This window comes from Protopterus annectens, chromosome 3.part1 (genome assembly GCF_019279795.1).
Source record: "Protopterus annectens isolate FY-2018-M chromosome 3.part1, PAN1.0, whole genome shotgun sequence".
NCBI classification, from domain to species: domain Eukaryota; kingdom Metazoa; phylum Chordata; order Ceratodontiformes; family Protopteridae; genus Protopterus; species Protopterus annectens.
In genome coordinates, this window is record NC_056732.1 from 1,508,590,028 (window position 1) to 1,508,609,631 (window position 19,604).

General features: G+C 43.0%; 1 protein-coding gene across 3 annotated transcripts in view; it reads left to right on the forward strand.

The window, feature by feature from the left end:
* The window catches only part of SLC4A2 (solute carrier family 4 member 2), a 2,370,566-nt gene that overhangs the window by 1,038,369 nt on the left and 1,312,593 nt on the right, over nt 1–19,604 (forward strand). The gene's annotated exons all lie outside the window — the stretch shown is intronic.

Below are 19,604 nucleotides of genomic sequence, written 5' to 3' on the forward strand. Positions count from 1 at the left end.
TATGCCACTGGGCTGTGGTATGTACAGATATTCTCTGTTACATCAGTATAACTTGGTTGTACTGTATGCCACTGGGTTGTGGTGTATACAGATATTCTGTGTACATCTCTATGGCTTGGTTGTACTGCATGCCACTGGGCTGTGGTATATACATATGTTCTCTGTTACAGCACTGTGACTTGGTTGTTCTGTATGCCACTGGGCTGTGGTATGTGCAGATATTCTGTGTTACATCTCTATGGCTTGGTTGTCCTGTATGCCACTGGGCTGTGGTCTATACAGATATTCTGTGTTACATCTCTATTGCTTGGTTGTACTGTATGCCACTAGGCTGTTGTATATACGGATATTCTCTGTTATATCACTGTAGCGTGGTTGTATTGTATGCCACTGGGCTGTGGTATATACAGATACTCTCTTTGTGCCTGTGTATGTCAGAATGCATTTATCTACAGATTAAGTATGCAGAGTGCATGTCTTCTTTTTGTGTCCATTCCAAAGTTGTACTTGAAAGTGGGCAGTTCTGTCTATAGGATTACAAAGTAATTACATGAATACATTTAAAAACGTTACTAAGTATTAAGACTTTTGCATTGTTAAAAAGGATGCATAAATAATTTGTTAAGTTCTACATTTGGAAACACTTGAAAACTCTTTATGAAAAGTAAAAATGAAATATAAGAAAGCAAAACTGGTTCAAATTATATTATGTAGTATGGAGGACATTCTTAAAAAAATCCCTCAAATTGTGTGTGTGTGTGTGTGTGTGTGTGTGTGTGTGTGTGTGTGTGTGTGTGTGTGTGTGTGTGTGTGTGTGTGTGTGTGTGTATGCATATGTGTATTTTGAAGTGGGAATCTGCTGAAAATTTCACAGTCATGTATAAACTGTACAATAAAATATGTATGTTTTGAAAATAAAACTGTAGTGCTGTCCATCCATGCCTGTTTGCTTTCATTTCCTACAGTATGAATTTCTGTAATACAGTTTTTGTTTACCCGCTTGCAGTTTCCTTGCTTTCTCATTTTGAAGTCATTTTCCTTTGATGTGCCTATCTTTGGAATCTGTGATACTTTGTTGGACTTCAGCACTGCCCCTCTTCTCGCGTTTCCCAGTGGATATTTCCTGCTCTATACCTTCCTACTGAAATTTACTGTATGAGTACTGCACAGCCACAGACAACACGCTATTTCTGTGAACAAAGCCTTGCAGCCAGTTTTAATAGCTGTGTTAATCAATTACAGTTATAGTTTTAATGGCATGGAAAAACTTTATGGTTATAGTTATTCTATGCAGAAAATGTTTCTTATGATACTTGTAGTGGGGTAAAACAAATCACAGAAGATTAAATGAATTGCACCTGCCCCTGCACGTGTATGTACATAAGCCATAGTAATAACTGCAACACCAGCATTTGCTCCATGATGTGAGCATTGCACTTTCTAACCTTATAGCGTGTCATACAGAGGTGCAGAGTGATTTATGGGAACAGAGATTAATATAGAGGGATAGAAACAACATTTATCTGTCTGTTTATAGGCTTGAAATGAATCAGCTTTTGCTTTGAAATGTCTACTAGAAACACAGACGTAGTTTAACGGCATGCAGCTGGGACTGCAGACATAACAGGTTGTCTTTCCTAGACAGTCATTGACACGTCCCTATGCTATGCCACCTTCTGATAAGGGAGATGCTGAAAGAGCACTGCAAGGAAAGCACTGACAGGTTAAAAATTACAAAGAACTTATCAAAGTATCTTGGGTGTATGTATCAGAAAAGAAGTTGATCCAAGATTTATTCAGAACAAATGAATCTAGTTGTAGCTGTAAGAGTAGACTGCAGGCTGTAATTCATAACCTCCACAGAGACAGACAGCATTAGCTGAAAATAGTGGTGTACAATAACAAAACAAGTTGGATTAGTTAAACTGTCTCAGCATTGTGAATTTAACAGCCCTGTGTACAACACTGACACCTGGCTAAAAACAAAATAAATCTTTAAAGTACATTAATGAATATTCCAACAGTGAATTCACATTTCTTTACAGCTGTCTACAGTATCATCATAGATTAAGAGTGGTTAACTCTGTTTAGCTTGGTCTAACATCCAGGACTGGATGACTTTATTTAAATCTATGGAATTGTACTGCGCCACAGAGTTACCAGGAAACTGGACCAGTTTTGATTCCAAAGGGTTTAACTGTATCTGAGTTGTAGAAGGAGCTAAGAACAGGGCAAGGTTGAATTTGTTTTTAAACCCATTGGCTCTTGAGTTGCCTCTCCATTATGCAAATTTCACTTCAGAAGTCCCTCCCATTCGTACATATGTTTATACTTGTAAGCACTGCAAGTCCATGTTGGGAATGCTCTCCCTTACACTGATTAGATTTCTGGTACTGTCCCTTTCATATGTTGCCACCCTTATACTGCAGTACTTTAAACCATACGTCTAAACCATACCAAATTCCTCTGAATTTACTGGTTTTGAGGGAAAAATAATGGGGTGCCACAAATTTTCTAGTGGACTCTTCAATTCCCAAATTCTTTTTTTTTTTAATTTTATTTACAATTTTAAAGTACTGCAGACATTATCACATCATCACCGGTGCATGTCGCTACGTCATCAACATGTAGGGGTGTACATGATGACCAACTTCGTGAGGCAGTGTCTGACTGCCTGTCGGATTCTCCCAGATTAATACAAAATCTCATTACACTTGCCCCATGTAGTAAGAAGGACACACATGCAACTCTGTTCTGTGCATCTCAGCATTTTCCCAGTTTATGACGCTCATTCTGTATAGGGTCACCCTAGGGTACAGAACCACTGGTAACTTCTGCAGCCTTTCCACCCTAACGATAAACACACACACAAGGTGTAATCACACTTCATAAATCTTTTTTTCTAAACCTGCTCTTCTTAAATGATACGAAATAAGGAAATAACTACCCAAACAGCAAAAGCGAAGAAACACAAACTAGCTATTATTTAATATATGACTGTGCATAAAAATAAAATCCATAGTTTTGTGCCTTTATTCCATCTCTCTTTCTCAACTTTGTTTCAGCTGCACCACCTACAGAAATAAGGGAAGTGGTGTTACAAGAGGACACAGTGGCTTTGTTTTTACCTCAAGTCAGTAAACCCATGAAAGCAGCAGTGATGGCGATGCTGTATGCTAACATACTCCTGTATTCAGAGCCCCGATAAGTGGCTAGCAGTACTGTCCATGTTTCCTCCCAAAAGTTAATCAAGTTACCGTTGAGAACTACTTGGCAACAGATTTTTTTTCTTTTAACCTCGCCCTTTCCAACTACGTGGATAAAGGCAGGATTGCCTCCAGGTGATACACACAACACATATGTTGTATGCTATACTTGTACCGTGAGCACAATTAGTATTCTGTAACTTTTGTCTTCTAAACAAGTCCTTTCCTTTCTGATATGTATATTTGGGAATTAAATTTATGGAGCCAAAGCTAGCATTAGATCTGCAGCTAACCATTGAATCCTGTGTACCTCTCAACTGTCAAGAATTTTGCAGAATGTACAGATTTTCCTCATGTTTTGGTCTGTTCTTAAACTTTTTTTAGGCAAATCACTGAAGATTAAAGTGATTACATAGTGAAATATTTTAGTTTCAGGCCTTATAGCCTTCAAAAAGTGCCTGCCAATGCAACATATGTTATTCTTGCAATATTTTCTTAGTTTATAACAGCAGTTATTTAAAGTTTTCCCCTGACCTTACCTCTGAACTGTCCAAATATTTGCAGATTGTCCAAATATTTGCCTCATATTTTAGGTCTGTTCCTCATAAAATGTGTGTTTTTTTGGCAAGTCACTGGAATGATCTAAGGATCAAAGTCACTAAGTAATAACATACACTTGAGTTTCATACTTCATATCTTTCAGGAAATGTATGTTTACACAAACCCTTTTACTCCAACAACAAATTTATAAGAGCAATATTTAAAATCTGTCCCTATTTTTGGGCCTCTGACCCCCATTTTTTCAGGGTTTGTCCAGATTTCTTGCACTAATTGGTTGAGAGGTATTCCCTTGGAGATCCAGGAGACTTCACAAAAAAAAAACTTCAGTTGTTTAAAGCCGTAGCCCGACCATGACTTGCGGCACTGTGGCAACCAACCAACAATGACAAACCCAGGCCTCTCAGCATCAGTCCTTACAAAAGCTACCAATTTAAGATTTTTTTTGTTTTAGTTTTTGCTAGTTGGATTATAATGCAGTGCTGAAAACCCTCACCAGAAAACTGAAAAAAACAAAGTTTAAGTGAAATTCCGTCCTTTCTTTTGAAGGTAAGCGGTAAAATGTCATAGTAGTACACAATAACAATATTAAATCAGTCTGTCGAGTTCAATTAATTAGTCTCTTTTTATTAGTCTTTACAAAATGTGAATGGTAGTTTGTTGGAAATCGGCTGACACTGTTTTGCCGTGGTTTTGCAGCCCAGTGTGTTCACAGTCCTTTCATTGTAATGAAGTTGGGAACTTTTAGCTTTGCACAGTACATTTTGATTTAACATTCAGCCCTTGGGATAAGTTCCTATTTTTATGCTGTGATTTTTAAAGTTCTTGGATATTACTAGATGGTGCCCTGTATATTGTTTTGGCTTTCTTACAGTAGGTTTGTGAGGGTTTGTTTGGTACTGGTGAGCTACAGGGAAATTGTTTAAGTCCAAGGAAATTTTGTAATGTCTTGTTGGGCCAAACTGCAGACCATTTAGCTGTTCTATGAACAGTCAGTCAATTCATTCCTCGTAGCGTGAGAGTCAGTCATGAGATGCCTTCACCCAGACAGCCAGCAGGGTTTTCTGCTTGTGTCCTTATTCCCTGATGGCTGACATACATGCTCACTTCACCAATCGTGTGCAAGCACCTGCATGCACTTTTCTGATATACAGGTGTCAGTCTCAGGATTTCAGAACTGAAGGCTGTTATCTGGAGGACCTAAACTGGTCCTTCACATGGAGCAAATGTCTCTTACAGTTTTCACCTGAAAGGTCTATTAAAATTGTCCTTATATCAGTAGAATTTTTTTTTGGGGGGGGGGGGGCTTCCTACTTAGATGTGTACCTTCAACTCATGTTTTAGCTGAGGTCTCTGTCAGGGTTTGGAAGATGGGACAACTGTTTTGTCTTTTGCTTCAGAGAAGAAGGAGCAGAACGTTACAGTAGCTAATTGCATCATTTCTAATGGATTGCTAACTTTGTGTTGTCAACAGGTGGTAAAGTTTACACTGAAGAATTCTGCTACCAAAGTCTATTTCATTCAAGGAATGAATTTCTTCACTGTTTTCTTCAACATTGTACCTAGTTACATTCTTTTTTCTTTTCGTTGCTCCGGCATTTTGTATTTGGTTCACAATTACACTATTGTTGTAGCTCAGTCCATGATTCTAAGAGTCCTCCTTTGGCTTCTCACTGTTTTATTAGCTGTCGTTTGACCTGTAGCATTTAAACCTTTTCTAAAGCCTTTAAGGAGGTTTAGCTTTAAAGTGTTTGGGTTCTTTCTAGTAGTTGCTGTCTGCAAAAAGTTATATTGCATAGTTAGACATGCACATGCACAAACACACGCACACACAAACACACACACACACATATATATATATATATATATATATATTTTTTTTTACACGTACGTACACATAGATGGGAACAGTTAAAATGGGAAACAGAAACTTAATGATGTTGAATGATACATACACACTCACATGCATGCACACACACTGCCATTTAATCTGTGAAGTTGTTTTCTGCAGTGAGTGTTTATTACTTTCCCATTGTCTTTTTGTCTGTGGATAAGTTCTCCATCCTAACTCTACAGCTGGATCTTTCTGTAAATTGGGCAAATGTATAACTTACTATATTTTTGTTTCTTGTCTGCACATTTTGCTTCAAATGTGCAGGGGCTGGGAACTGTCTTTTTGTCTCCACAGGATCAGCCCACTGGCTCCCCTTCCTACACCCAAGTGACTCACTTGCTCCTCCATTAGGGTGTTATCCCAAGCCCTCCAGTCTATTTGTTCCCCAGCTGGGTATTACATTTGGGTGTTAGGGAGCTGACCAGTCTGCAGATCATGCAGGCTGTCCTTTCCCTACTCCCTCTGCAGCCTGTAAGCTCCACTGTAGCTACCTTCGGAGGAACATGCTTGCTTCTGTGCATGTGCAACCTCCAATGCAAGCAGCACACATCTTGCAATGCAAGCATACAAGGCTGTACATGCTGTAGGTGATACACCTGCATTACTGTAGGTATCACCCATTTAGTGAGTCAAGGTGCCTCCTTCCCTTCTTCAGGATGGGTGAGCTGGCATCAGTTTCTTAATCCCGCCCTCCCCTGCTTGGTTCCTCCCACTTCCATACCACTAGTCAAATATGGGTCATCTAGGGTGAGGTCAGGGCTTTATCCTTCTGCATCACAGAGCCAGGGTACCAGGCTGTGAACCCTTTAGTCAGATGTGTGTCATCAGATGTGACCTGGAATAAGATGTTTATGCTCTTTTGTATGAGATTCTGAAATGTGCTAAACTGAATATATCAGAAGAGGAAAGGAAACTCCTGGAATTACCCATTACACAAGTCCTCCTTGCAGATCACTTGATATGGCGAGTATATATTTATTGTTTCAATGCATACAGTAAAGTAATAGTTACAGAACTGTCCCTACAGAGTATATATGATGAGTAGAGCAATAAGGTCTATTGCGAGAATTGCATCCTGTTAGTAAAGCACAACCTCCTGTGTTGAATGTGAATAATGTTTTGTACTGTTTTACTTATCAAAGTCATAATGGGATGAGAGAGTTACTACAGTTTTAAAAGAAGTCAGAAAATAATATGTAATGACTGCCTTAAGTTCTTTTTTGTATGATCCCAGGCCCTAACCTGTTGACTACTTGTCTCAGTATTGCATAGCGTCTTTATTTTTTGAGTTAAGTTTTTTGTGCAGTTTGAAGATGTTGTGACTGTTATTTATGCATTATTTACTATTTAGCATCATATGTTCCCAAGTTGCTACTTCTGTGTTCAAAGCCTGACCACTTAGCACATTAGCAGTAGTGTATTTGTATAACTATATTGGCTGTTGATTAAGAGTGGCACAGTGGCTGGTGGCCCCCCAGCCCAGTACATTTAGGGTGGTGGTAGATACTTTGCTAGGGGAAAAACTGTAGAGTACTGGAGACTTTTATCAGTCTTCCATGAGAAATGTGTGTGTGTGTGTGTGTGTGTGTGTGTGTGTGTACATGTGTGTGTGTCTGGGCGTGCACGCGTTTGTGTGTGTGCACGCGCGTGTGTGCATTTCTGTGTGCGTGTCTGTGTGTGTGGGTGCGTGCGCATTTGTGTGTGTGCACGCGCGTGTGTGCATTTATGTGTGTGTCTGTGTGTGTGTGTGTGTGTGTGTGTGTGTGTGTGTGTGTGTGTGTGTGTGTGCGCGCGCGCACATGTGTGCATGTATGCGTGTGTGAGACTCAGTAGTAATTTGTTTGAAAAACATTTACTGTGGATAAACAACACTGAAAGACTGAAGTTTCCAGAGATAGTGATGAGGAGGAAGCCTTGGATACTAGGCCATAATTCAGCTCTCTGACTAGTCAAGTGTTTATTCCTCGTCAGGGTGTGGATGTTCGAATCCCATACCCATTGTAGAAATGAATATTCCATGTTTACTGTTGAGGCAAGAGTGCATTTGATGAATGAACTGTTTATTGAATCAGATTTGTGTGCATCTTTTTTACTTTACCCTGTTGGGTTCCAGTGGCAGGAGTCAAGTGACCATCCCTCTGGTGGCTCTCACACCTGTTTATGGGCAGTGGTGCTGATGAAAGTACAAAAGACCCTATTCTTCACATACCCATATAGTCTGTGGTAGGTTAGATGTCCTTCAAGGATGCATCTGCAGTCCTAACATATGGGTTGTCCTGCCTCAGGCAGCCCTTCGGTCGGCCGGATTCCAAAGTCTGGGTCTGGCCTCGGCTGATGTCGCACTTCACCCGACTTCATAGCTGCTGGGGTATAAAGGCATCAGCCGATGCCATTTTCCCCAGTCTTTCTTGCCGCGCGGTGCCCGAAGCAGAAGCTGTTCGCAAGTGCCGGTCGGTCAGATCCAGAGATTTCTACTACCGAAGACTTCTAAAAAGCTAAGTACCCCGTTGGGGACTCTTTCTTGCCTCAGCCGATGTTAGACAAAGTAAATAATTGTTTAACTTGTTGGAAACAAATACCTCATAAGGATTTCCACTCTTACTGCCTTCCTTGTTTAGGCCCAGACCACAACGTATCAGCTTGTCTAGCCTGTGCTTCCTTCAACCGACGGACGCTTAGATGTCGGTCGGAGTTTGCAGAGGAGTTTTTTGGTCCTGCTTTTGCATACAAAATGCCATCGGAGACTCCGACTACACAATTAGCTAAAAAGCGTAAGGAAAAGGACCGACACTCGCGTTCCGCGGTTTCGGTTGAAACCACGGTTAGGCCAACCGCGAGTGTCTCGGTTTCGGCTGAAACCGAGTCCTCGGTTCTTCCTTCGGCCGAAAGCATGCCTCCGATAGCCGAGGCCTCACAGAGCATGGCTGAATCTGTGACTGAAATTACCCCTGCTGAAGCAGGCTCCCAGGATTTATCAGATACTATTCCTTTAGACATATCTACCCCTGCACGTGGGGCTGCTAGACCCCCTGCATCTATGTCTATCAAGGCTTTTTCCAGGGCTAAAGCAGCTAAATCTTCTAAGGCCTTACCTGCTAAAACTCCCTCACACAGGCCTACCTCTAGTTCCCAAATGCTCAGCCTGGCTGAGGATCTCATTTCTTTGATCAGGGGATCCCGAAATCACCCAGACAGGGCCTCTCAACCCCCTCCAGATAAGAGTCCTAGAACTGAACCCCCGGAACCTGTTTCTACAGACTATTCCTCGGATGACTCAGATATTTCAGACCCTCAGGAAGGCCCATATTCTCCTTATGAGGATTCTGATGCAGAAGACTCCATTCCTTCTGCTTCTCCTCCTGAAGAATTTTCTTTTGGGGAAACCTTACATGCTATGAGGGAGCACTTTCAGTGGCAGGGCCAGGATTTTTCAGATTCAAGGAAAAGGCTAAGGACTTTTTTACATTTACCACAGCATAGGCCTTTAGCCATTCCTCCAGTACTAACAGTTGTTGATGATGCATATAATGATGCCTGTACTGCCCCTGATTCTCTTCCTCCGGCCCCTGCCAAGCCTGACAGATATTACAGGGTCCCGGACACACACTACCATTTGTATAAGGCTCCTGTTGCAGATCCTGAAACCATTTCACAGGGCCCCAAAGCTGTGGCAGCTGCCTCTGCCAAAAACCCTCTCCCCTCTGAAAGGGAATCTAGAGCATTAGAGAGATGGGGTAAAAGGTTTATACTTCTGCTACTCTTTCGCCAGGGCCTTAAACTGTCAATTTCACATGATTCAGTACCAGGAATTTTTGTTAGACCAGCTAAATAAAAAACTGTCCTCTCCTGAACCTATAGACTGCAAGTCCCTTCAGGATTTGGTACATAACTCTCAGCAGGTCAGTAACCATTTCTTAAAATGTGGCTATGATGCACTGGAGGCTTCCTTTAGATCAGCTGTGACTGGAACAGTGATTAGAAGGCATGCCTGGTTAAAAGAACAATCCTTACCAGACCATGTTAAGTCAAAACTCCTAGATGCTCCTATGGAGAAACAAAGTTTGTTTGGCTCCCCTGCACAGCAGGTTCTAAAGAAGGTGGAAGAAAAAGCAAAATCTGTCCAAACAGTCAAGGATTTCTTACAGGTCCAACCTCCGAGGTTTAGCAGAAATTGGCCTTCGAAGAATTGGTCCTTTCCAGACACCTCCAGAGCACAGAGAGGCAGAAATAGATGCCCAAGAGGCAGAGGTCAATCCAGGGGTGCTTACAGGGGACGTCAGTGGCAGCCCAACAACCAGAGAAGTACTGCCACAGATTCAGCTACAACCACTTCCACAGGACAGGCACAATGACTTGGCTCTGATTCCGCCTACCAGGGAACAACTGGAAGCACCCTTGGGCGGAAAACTAGCCTTATTTTCCGTAAACTGGCATTACATTACAGGAGACAAATGGACTTTACAAACAATAGACAAAGGCTACAGGTTTCACTTCCACACTCTACCAAAAAAGAGAGGAATGCCAAACCTACCACCAAGCCAAAAAACAAATGCTCTAAGACAAATCAACAACCTACTAAGGATGAGAGCTATAGAAAAGGTACCGCCTATGGAACAAGGCCAAGGATTTTACTCCAGACTTTTCCTTGTACCAAGAAAAGAAAAGCAATGGAGACCTATTCTCGACCTGTCCGCTCTGAACACATACCTCATTGTCCCAAAATTCAAAATGCTGACCCTACAGCATCTTCTTCCCATGCTGGGCAAGGAGTCTTGGCTGGTGACTCTAGATCTCAAGGAGGCATACCTGCACGTCCCTATACGACCAGATTGCAGAAGACACCTCAGATTTCTTGCAGGATCAGAGCATTATCAATTTTCAGCATTGCCCTTTGGCTTATCTACTGCGCCCAGAGTATTCACGAAATGCCAGGCATCAGTAATTGCTCATTGCAGGCTTCAGGGAATTCAAATTTACCCATATCTGGACGACTGCTTAATACAAGCGGACAACAAGACAAAATTAACAAAAGATTTGGAAAAGGTCATACAACTGCTGCAAGCCTTGGGATACACAGTCAACATGCAAAAGTCAAGACTAGTACCATCCCAAAGGATAACATTCTTGGGTGCAGAACTGGACACATCAACTCAGATGGCCTTTCTCACAGAAGGAAAAACAAAAGCAACTACCAGTCTATTTCATGACATTAACAACACAGACTCAGCTTACTGCAAGGAAAGTCCTGCAAGCCCTGGGTTACATGGCATCCTGCATAATATTGATTCCGCATGCCAGACTGCATATGAGAAAGTTGCAATGGTACCTAAGGAATGTATGGTCTCAACACAAGCACAGTCTAGAAGCCCAGATTCCAATAATTCCATGCCTGAAGCAAGAATTCCTGTGGTGGGCTCAGGCCTGTCAGTTGAACAGAGGATTGCCTTTCCACAAACCTCATCCAAGCCAGACCATCACCACGGACGCCTCAGACCTAGGCTGGGGGGCGCACACACATGGTGGACAAGTGTATACAAGGCATATGTACACAAGACCAGCTGAATCTACACATAAATCAAAAGGAGATGCTGGCAGTGAAACATGCAATCCAGGCATTCAGACCATTTCTTCAACAAGGTCACCTGCTGATAAGGACGGACAACACCACAGTCATGTGGTACATCAACAAACAGGGAGGTACACACTCATATCCTCTATGCCGGATGGCAATGGACCTGTGGAATGTGGCCCTGAATCTCAACATTCAACTCCAGGCCAGATTTGTACCAGGAAAAGAAAATTCACTAGCAGACACCTTAAGCAGAACTACCACGGATGCTCACGAATGGATGCTGCATCCAGATATCTTCAAAACCACAACAAAGAAATGGGGACTACCAGAGATAGACCTGTTCGCCTCCCCACACAACCACCAGTTGAAGAAATTCTGCACAAAAGCATACCACCCACTTGCTTGGAGGGTGGACTCCCTTTCCTTCAGCTGGAAAAACCTGACAGCATATGCATTCCCACCTCTTCCTTTGATGTACAAAGTCCTACTGAAGATCAAAGAGGATCAGCCAAGGATAATCCTGATAGCTCCAGACTGGCCGAGGCAACATTGGTACCCGCTACTGAGAATCATGTCTCGGACACACGCATGGCCTCTACCTCTATGTCCTTTACTTCTAACACAGAACAACTACAAGATCCTACATCCAAACTTGAAAACACTACAGCTAGCTGCTTGGAATATTGCATAAAACAAAATAACCCAGATTTATCTCAGAGGGTTAAGGACATTATCCTGGAGGCTCGCAGACCCTCCACAAGGAAGACTTGTTCAGCCAAATGGAAAAGATACCTCATTTGGAGTGCAGCAAAAGGGGAAAATGTCTCATTGGCAAACATAGCAAACATCCTGGAATACTTAGCAGAACTGTTCCACAATGGCCTGTCCTACTCCTCCATTAAGATTCATGCATCAGCAATTTCAGCAGAATACAACATGGATCCTCCTGTCTTCTCTCATCCTCTACTCAGGCAGTTCCTGAGAGGAATCAAAAATGTAAAGCCTCCAAGGAAACCACCTTTGCCTACATGGGATCTCAACTTTGTACTGGAAAAGTTAACACTTCCCCCTTTTGAACCAGCAGCAACAGCAGACTTACAGTTCTTATCTTGGAAAACTGCTTTCCTGCTTGCAATCACTTCAGCGAGAAGGGTATCTGAGTTACAGGCATTAATGGCAGTACAGCCCTTCCTTATTTTCCATCAGGATAGAGTGTCTCTGAGAACTAACCCTACTTTTATGCCAAAAGTGGTCTCCAGAGTATCATTGAACCAAGCGATTCATTTACCTACATTCTTCCCCAACCCACAGAACAGGGGGGAAAGACTACTACATACCTTGGATGTGCACAGACAATTACGCTACTATCTGGACAGAACTAAGACCAACAGAAAAACTGACCAGCTTCTGTTAGCATATGCAACAGGAATGCAAGGAAAAGCAATTTCAAAACAGACAATCTCAAAATGGATAGGAAATTGCATTAGATTTTGCTACTATTTTCATGGAAAGACAACTCCAGAAAATATCAGGCCTCACTCCACAAGAGCTACAGCCACCACTACAGCTTTCCTACGAGGAGTGGCTACCAAAGACATTTTAGAAGCTGCTACTTGGAGCTCCGTCCATACATTTGCCAAGCATTATAATCTTCCTTTATACTCCAGATCCCGAGCAGGTTTTGCAACTGCTGTTTTGCAAGGGATCTTAACTACACCATCTTTATCTTAGAACCTCCTCCCCCAGTTTGGCTATGGTATTCTACCCATATGTTAGGACTGCAGATGCATCCTTGAAGGACATAGTACAGTTTTGTACCTACCATAAATGTAGATGTCCGATAGGTATGCATCTGCAGTCAGGATTACCCACCCTACTTCCCCTCTGTGGTATTCCTAGGGTACTTACCCCTCTTTTAGCTAGCTGGGGGAATCTATTATGGTGTATTTGTTTGTATATATGTATATATATATATATTTTTTTTTTTGCTCTCTACTGTTTGGAATTATTTGCATTTATCCAAATTTAGCCTTCCTAGAGGGCATCTGGCATCTGGGGCAAGAAACACTGAGGAAAATGGCGTCGGCTGATGCCTTTATACCCCAGCAGCTATGACGTCGGGTGAAGTGCGACATCAGCTGAGGCCAGACCCAGACTTTGGAATCCGGCCGACCGAAGGGCTGCCTGAGGCAGGAAAACCCATATGTTAGGACTGCAGATGCATACCTATCGGACATCTACATTTATGGTAGGTACAAAACTGTACTTTTCTCCTACTATGTGGGTTGGCACCCAAAGGATTCAAACCACATCAGTGGCTGAGCTGGGTGTTACAGTATACAGTAGATATTTCTTTGTAAGGCTATATATTCAAAATGGCTTGCAGTGATTTTGTGTTTTCATTAGAGGTAGAAATTTTAGAATTGCATAACTTGCGTAACTGTAATTAAGTTCAGTCGACTGATCAGATTATTTTATTGAAAATAGTTTGCCTTCATTTTATATACAAATTCACTTCAACTTGTGCATCATTCCAGCATATGGAAATTCCTCTTTACAGTTTTGTTATTTAAAGCAACAATTTGTGCATACCGTTTTGTTGAAACAGCTTGATGTTCTTTGTGTTTCACTGTTGCAGTCTTTACATTTGGGTAATCTGCTGGCAGGTTGCCCTCAGTCGGCCTGAATTCCAAAGTCTTGGGTCCTGCGTCGGTTGCTGTCTTCTCTTCCATGATGTCAGGTCGTCAGGGGTATAAAACATGCAGCCGACGCCATTTTCTTCAGTCATTCTTGCCGTACGGTGCCCGAAGCAGAAGCATTTCTCAAGTGCCGGTCGGCCACCTACTGAAATATTCGAGTTCGAGTTTCAGAACCGAAGTCTTCACTGAAGCTAAGTACCCCATTGGGGAAACTTTTTTCTTGCTTTTTACCGATGTCAGAAAAAGTTAATAATTGCATTACTTGTGGGAAGCAAATACCTCATAAGGATTTCCATTTATACTGTATTCCTTGCCTAGGCTCTGATCACAACGTGCCTGGCTGTCGGTTTTGTGCTAGAGTTTAACCAACACACTATTAAGCGTCGGTATACTTTTGCATCAAAGTATTTTGGAAACAGATTTAACTACCCAGAAATGTCGTCGGATAGCAATCCGACTACCGGAGTACATAAAAAACACAAAGAAAAGGGCAGAGAAAGGCAGTTGAGATCAAAAACCGACGACAAAACTTCTCCTAAGCCAGTCGCCGGTTCACCGGTACTCAGTGAGGTGCCTTCGCAGCCCTTGATACCCACTACCTTCGAGTCGCAGGCCTCTACCAACACCCATATGGAGTCCGGCATGCCGCTAGATACTCAAGGTATTGGACCGACGGATGTATCTCCCTCAGATGGGTCCGGAGCCTCTGAGCAGGCACCGGCTTCTGAGGGTGTATTCAGACCTCAACATTTGTACATCAAACAGACGACAGCTGCAAAACCAAAGACAAAAGCAACTGACACATGAGCAACGTGCACAGGCCTCTATGCCTAAACAACAGATGACCAAAATGGCTGAAGACCTTATTACTTTGATCAGGGGTACCCAACCCCCTCCAGATAAGAGGCCTAGGCAAGACACTGATTATGAATCTTCAGATCAGGTTTCTGTTACTTCTGATTTCTCTTCTGATCAGGAATTATCTATTCCTCCCTATGAGTATTCTGATGCTGAGGAGTCTATTCCCTCTGCATCTCCTCCTGAGGATTATTCATTGGGAGAAACCTTGCATACTTTGAGGGAGCATTCTCACTGGGAAAGTCAAGACTTCCCAGAATCAAAAAAGAGGCTCAGGGATTTTCTTCTTCTCCCTCAGCACAAACCTTTAGCCATTCCCCGTTTTAGACATTGTGGATGATGTGTTTTAGGAGTCAAGCTTGACCCCTGACTCCTTACCTCCGGCTCCCAGTAAGCCTGACAGATATTACAGAGTCCCCGACTCACATAAATCTTTATTTAGAAACCCTGCTGCTGATCCTGAAACTATTTCACAAGGTCCAAAGGGAGTTAAGGCCTCAACAGCAAAAAATCCCTACCCCCTCTGACAGACATTCTAGGGCACTGGACAGATGCGGAAAAAGGTTTATACATCTGCAACCTTGGCCATCAGGGCCTTAAATTGTCAGTTTCACATGCTTAAGTACCAACAACATGTTATGGGATTGCTGAAACAGAAAATTATGTTGATTTCAGAAAGTGCAGAAAATAAAGAATTGCAGGAATTATTGCATGCAGCTGAACAAGTTGGAAAGCATACTTCGCAATGTGGTTTTGATTCCTTAGAGGCCTCCTGCAGGGCCGCAGTTACTGGATCTGTGATTAGGAGGCGTGCCTGGTTAAAGGAACAAAATTTGCCTGATCGTGTTAAAGCTAAATTGCTAGATGCACCTTTACAGCATGATTCTCTGTTTGGTATTATGGCAGAAGAGGTTTTAAAGAAAATGGAAGACAAAGCTAAGTCTATGCAAACTGTTAAAGATTTCTTACAAGTGCAGCCACCAAGATTCAGTAGACACTGGCCTACAAACATTTGGTCCTTTCCTGTGTCAGACAGAGCTCAAAAAGGCAAATCCAGACGCCCTAAGGGTTCCAGGTACCAGGCTGAAGACTCATACAGGTCAAAGCAATCTGGCACATCCGCCTCCAAATCTGGAGGAGATAAAGCGCAAACCTACAGAAAGCAATCCCAGTGACTTCCCTCTGCCTACACCAAGCACTTATCTTTTGGCAGCACCCATAGGGGGAAAATTAGCACTTTTTGCTCAAAATTGGCAGTTAATAATCCAGGACAAGTGGGTACTAAACATTGTATCACAGGGATACAAATTCCATTTTCACACTCTGCCAATGACAAATGGTTGGCCAGATCTGCCAAAAAATCAATGGGCAGAGGCACAGAAACAGGTTACGTCCCTCGTGGATATGGGGGCCATTCAGACAGTACCAGAACAGGATAAAGGACAAGGTTTTTACTCAAGTACCCAGAAAGGACAAGGCCTGGCGGCCAATACTGGATTTATCGATTTTGAACACATACCTGGACATTCCAAAATTCAAAATGTTCACTTTGCAGCAGCTTCTGCCCATGCTGGGCAAGAATGCTTGGCTGATGACGTTAGACCTAAAAGAGGCATACCTGCATGTCCCAATAAGACAGTCGTGCAGAAGATACCCCAGATTCAAGGCTGGCTTAATGCATTACCAATTCTCTTTACTGCCCTTTGGCTTATCTACTGTGCCAAAGGTCTTTACAAAGTGCCTGGCACTAGTAATTGCATTTTGCAGACAAAGAAGTATTCAAATATACCCTTACCTGGACGACTGTCTCATTCAAGCAGAGGACAAGGACGCTCTTCTATGACACCTGGTGTTTGTGAAAAGGCTTCTTACATGCCTAGGGTATCACAACTGGTACCATCTCAAAAGATAACATTCCTGGGTGCAAGCTTGAATACAACTGCCCAGATGGCTTACCTCACGCCAGACAAACAAAGGCAACTGGCTACTTACTTCAAACTGATGGCAACAAAAACCCAGTCTTCTGCAAGACAAATTCTGCAGGCTCTTTGCTTCATGGCATCCTGCATCCTACTAATTCCATATGCAAGAATGCTCATGAGGAAACTTCAATGGTACCTAAAAAGTTTATGGAGTCAACATTCACACAGTCAGGAAACAATGATTCCTCTCATTCCCTGCCTGCAACAGGAGTTTCTATGGTGGGCAAAGGCCTGTCACCAAAACATGGGACGGCACTTCACTCTACCCCCTGCCAGCCAAACCTTAACAACAGACGTATCAGATTATGCCTGGGGGGCCCACATGGCAGGAAGATGCATTCAGTGCATATGAGCACCAAATCAAATGCATCTACATATCAACCAGAAAGAGATGCTAGCTGTTCAAAATGCCCTAACAGCCTTCTAGGACTTACTTCATCCAGGACAACTACTGATAAAGACGGACAACACCACAGTCATGTGATATATAAATAAGCAAGGGGGCACACACTCATACCTCCTTTGCAGATTAGCCATGGCACTATGGGACATGGCTTTGACCTACCAAATACATCTTCAAGCTCAATTCCTGCCAAGAAAACAAAACACTCTGGCAGACGATTTAAGCAGAAACCTTATGGATCCTCACAAGTGGAAACTAAATCCACAAGGCTTCAGCATGATAACAGAGAAATGGGGGAGCCCAGACATAGATCTATTTGCCTCTCCTCAAAATTATCAACTGAAAAGATTCTGCACAAGGACTTATCACAGACAAGCATGGAAAGTGGATGCCCTATCCTTCAGTTGGAAAAACCTATCAGTTTATAGGTTCATAGGTTGATACTAGGCTGTCTGCCCTAGGGCATTTATAAGCCTAGCCAGAGTGTGTTTGGCTTTCGCCACCCTTTTAGATTAGTTGACTGTGCCTCTGTATAGTAGGTCACAGAAGATAGCTCTTTTGAGGTTAGTTCACTGTGCCTCTGTCTAGTAGGGACACAGAAGAGATCCCAGGGGTAAACCTACGATCTCCCATCCACTCGTCAAGATTTCTCTTGAAGAGGGTCATTGAGGGACTCTGCCTAGCATGGATTGGGATTTTGTTCCAGAGTGAGGGGAGCCTCTGGGATATGAATCTGTCCCTCCAGCATGTACTATTTATTTCTGTGCTGAGGTTTAAGTCCCTGGAGCGTGTAGCTCTAAGGGATTTGAATTTCCTGAGGTGGAGCATGCCCATTAATTATGGGTTGGATATGGCTTTATACGTCAGGCACAGATCGCCTCTGAGTAGGCGGTAAGCAGCTGAGTAGAGCTGGAGTTTCTTTAGCTTAACTGCGTAGGGCATCTGTTTGAGTCCCTTGATCCTCTTGGTGAGGTACTTTTGGGGTCTTTCCAGTTGCTGCAGGTGTCGGGTAAGGTACTTCCCAAATGGGGCCTTGTATTCAATTATGGGCCTGATGAGTGATAAGTAGAGGGGCACAATAACCTTTCTTGATCTAGATGTGAACCCTTTCTTGATAAGGTGGGCTATATAGAAGGTCTTTCTAACCACTTTGGCAACGTGATTGTCAAAGGAGAGATTGCTATCTACTTGGGTCCCCAAATCCCTAATTACTTCTTCCGTACTTAATAGATTACCACCTATATGGTAATTTGTGGGCACTTTGTTTTTCCTAAAGGGGATGACTATGCACTTTTTGGCATTTAGCTTTAGGTCATGGCTCTGGCACCAGTTATCCGTCTCTGTGAGACCCTTTTGGAGGATGCTTGTGTCAGTCGGCGAGTCGATTATGGCACCCAGTTTGCAGTCATCTGCGAACTTGGTCAGCCATAGTCCTCCCGTGTTAGCCTGGGAAATATATACCGAACAAGAGAGGTCCCAGGACTGAGCCTTGTGGGACGCCACTTGTAACTGGTTTAGAGTCTGACATGGCACCTGCAGTTCTGACCATGTGGGTTAGTATCCCTGAGCCAGTTTGCAACCCATCTTGTGACATAGGGGTTGATATTTAAGCTGGTGAGCTTATTTATGATGCCCGAGTGGGGTATTGTGTCGAAGGCTTTTGCGAGGTCCAGGTAGGCTGTGTGGACTACCTTCCCTTCATCTATGGCCTTGATGACTGTTTCAAAGAAGTCGTCCAGGTTCAAGAGGCAAGATCTGCCCTTAACAAAGCCAAATTGGGTAGGATCTAGTGTTTGGAGGTTCCCAATGTCTTTGTTTATGAGTTTCATGATGATACGCTCCATAGCTTTGCAGACCAGGCTAGTCAGGCTTATAGGGCGATAGTTTCCGGGGTCTGTTGTGGCACCACCTTTGTGGAGTGGGACCACTGTTGCTGTGCACCATTCCTTGGGTACATATCCTGTAGTAAGGCTGAGATTGAACAGTGACTTTATGTGAGGGTTCAGTTCTTCTTGGAGTTCATGTAAGATGCAGCCTGGGACACTGTCCGGTCCCACTGATGCTGTGTTTTTTGCTTTGGAGAGGGCAGCTCTCACCTGTGCATCTGTGATGTCAGGGAGGCTACACTCTGTTGGGATAGACATTTGCTCTTTTGGGGGGGAACGGGGGGGAGTTTGCACTGAACCTGTCTGCCAGGATGTTGGCAATGTCTGTGGGTTCAGTGTATTTTTTGTCATTTTGAACTAACTCAGAGCATATCTGGGAGTTACCACCCAGGTTCCTGACATAACTAAAGAAGGCCTTGTGATTACCTTTAGCGTCTTGTGCAATTTTTCTTTCTAAGCTGGTCTTAGATGATTTTATGAGGGATCGTAGTTTCTTGCTAGTACTGATCAGAGATGCCTTCCCTTTTTGGGATTTTGCTCTATCAT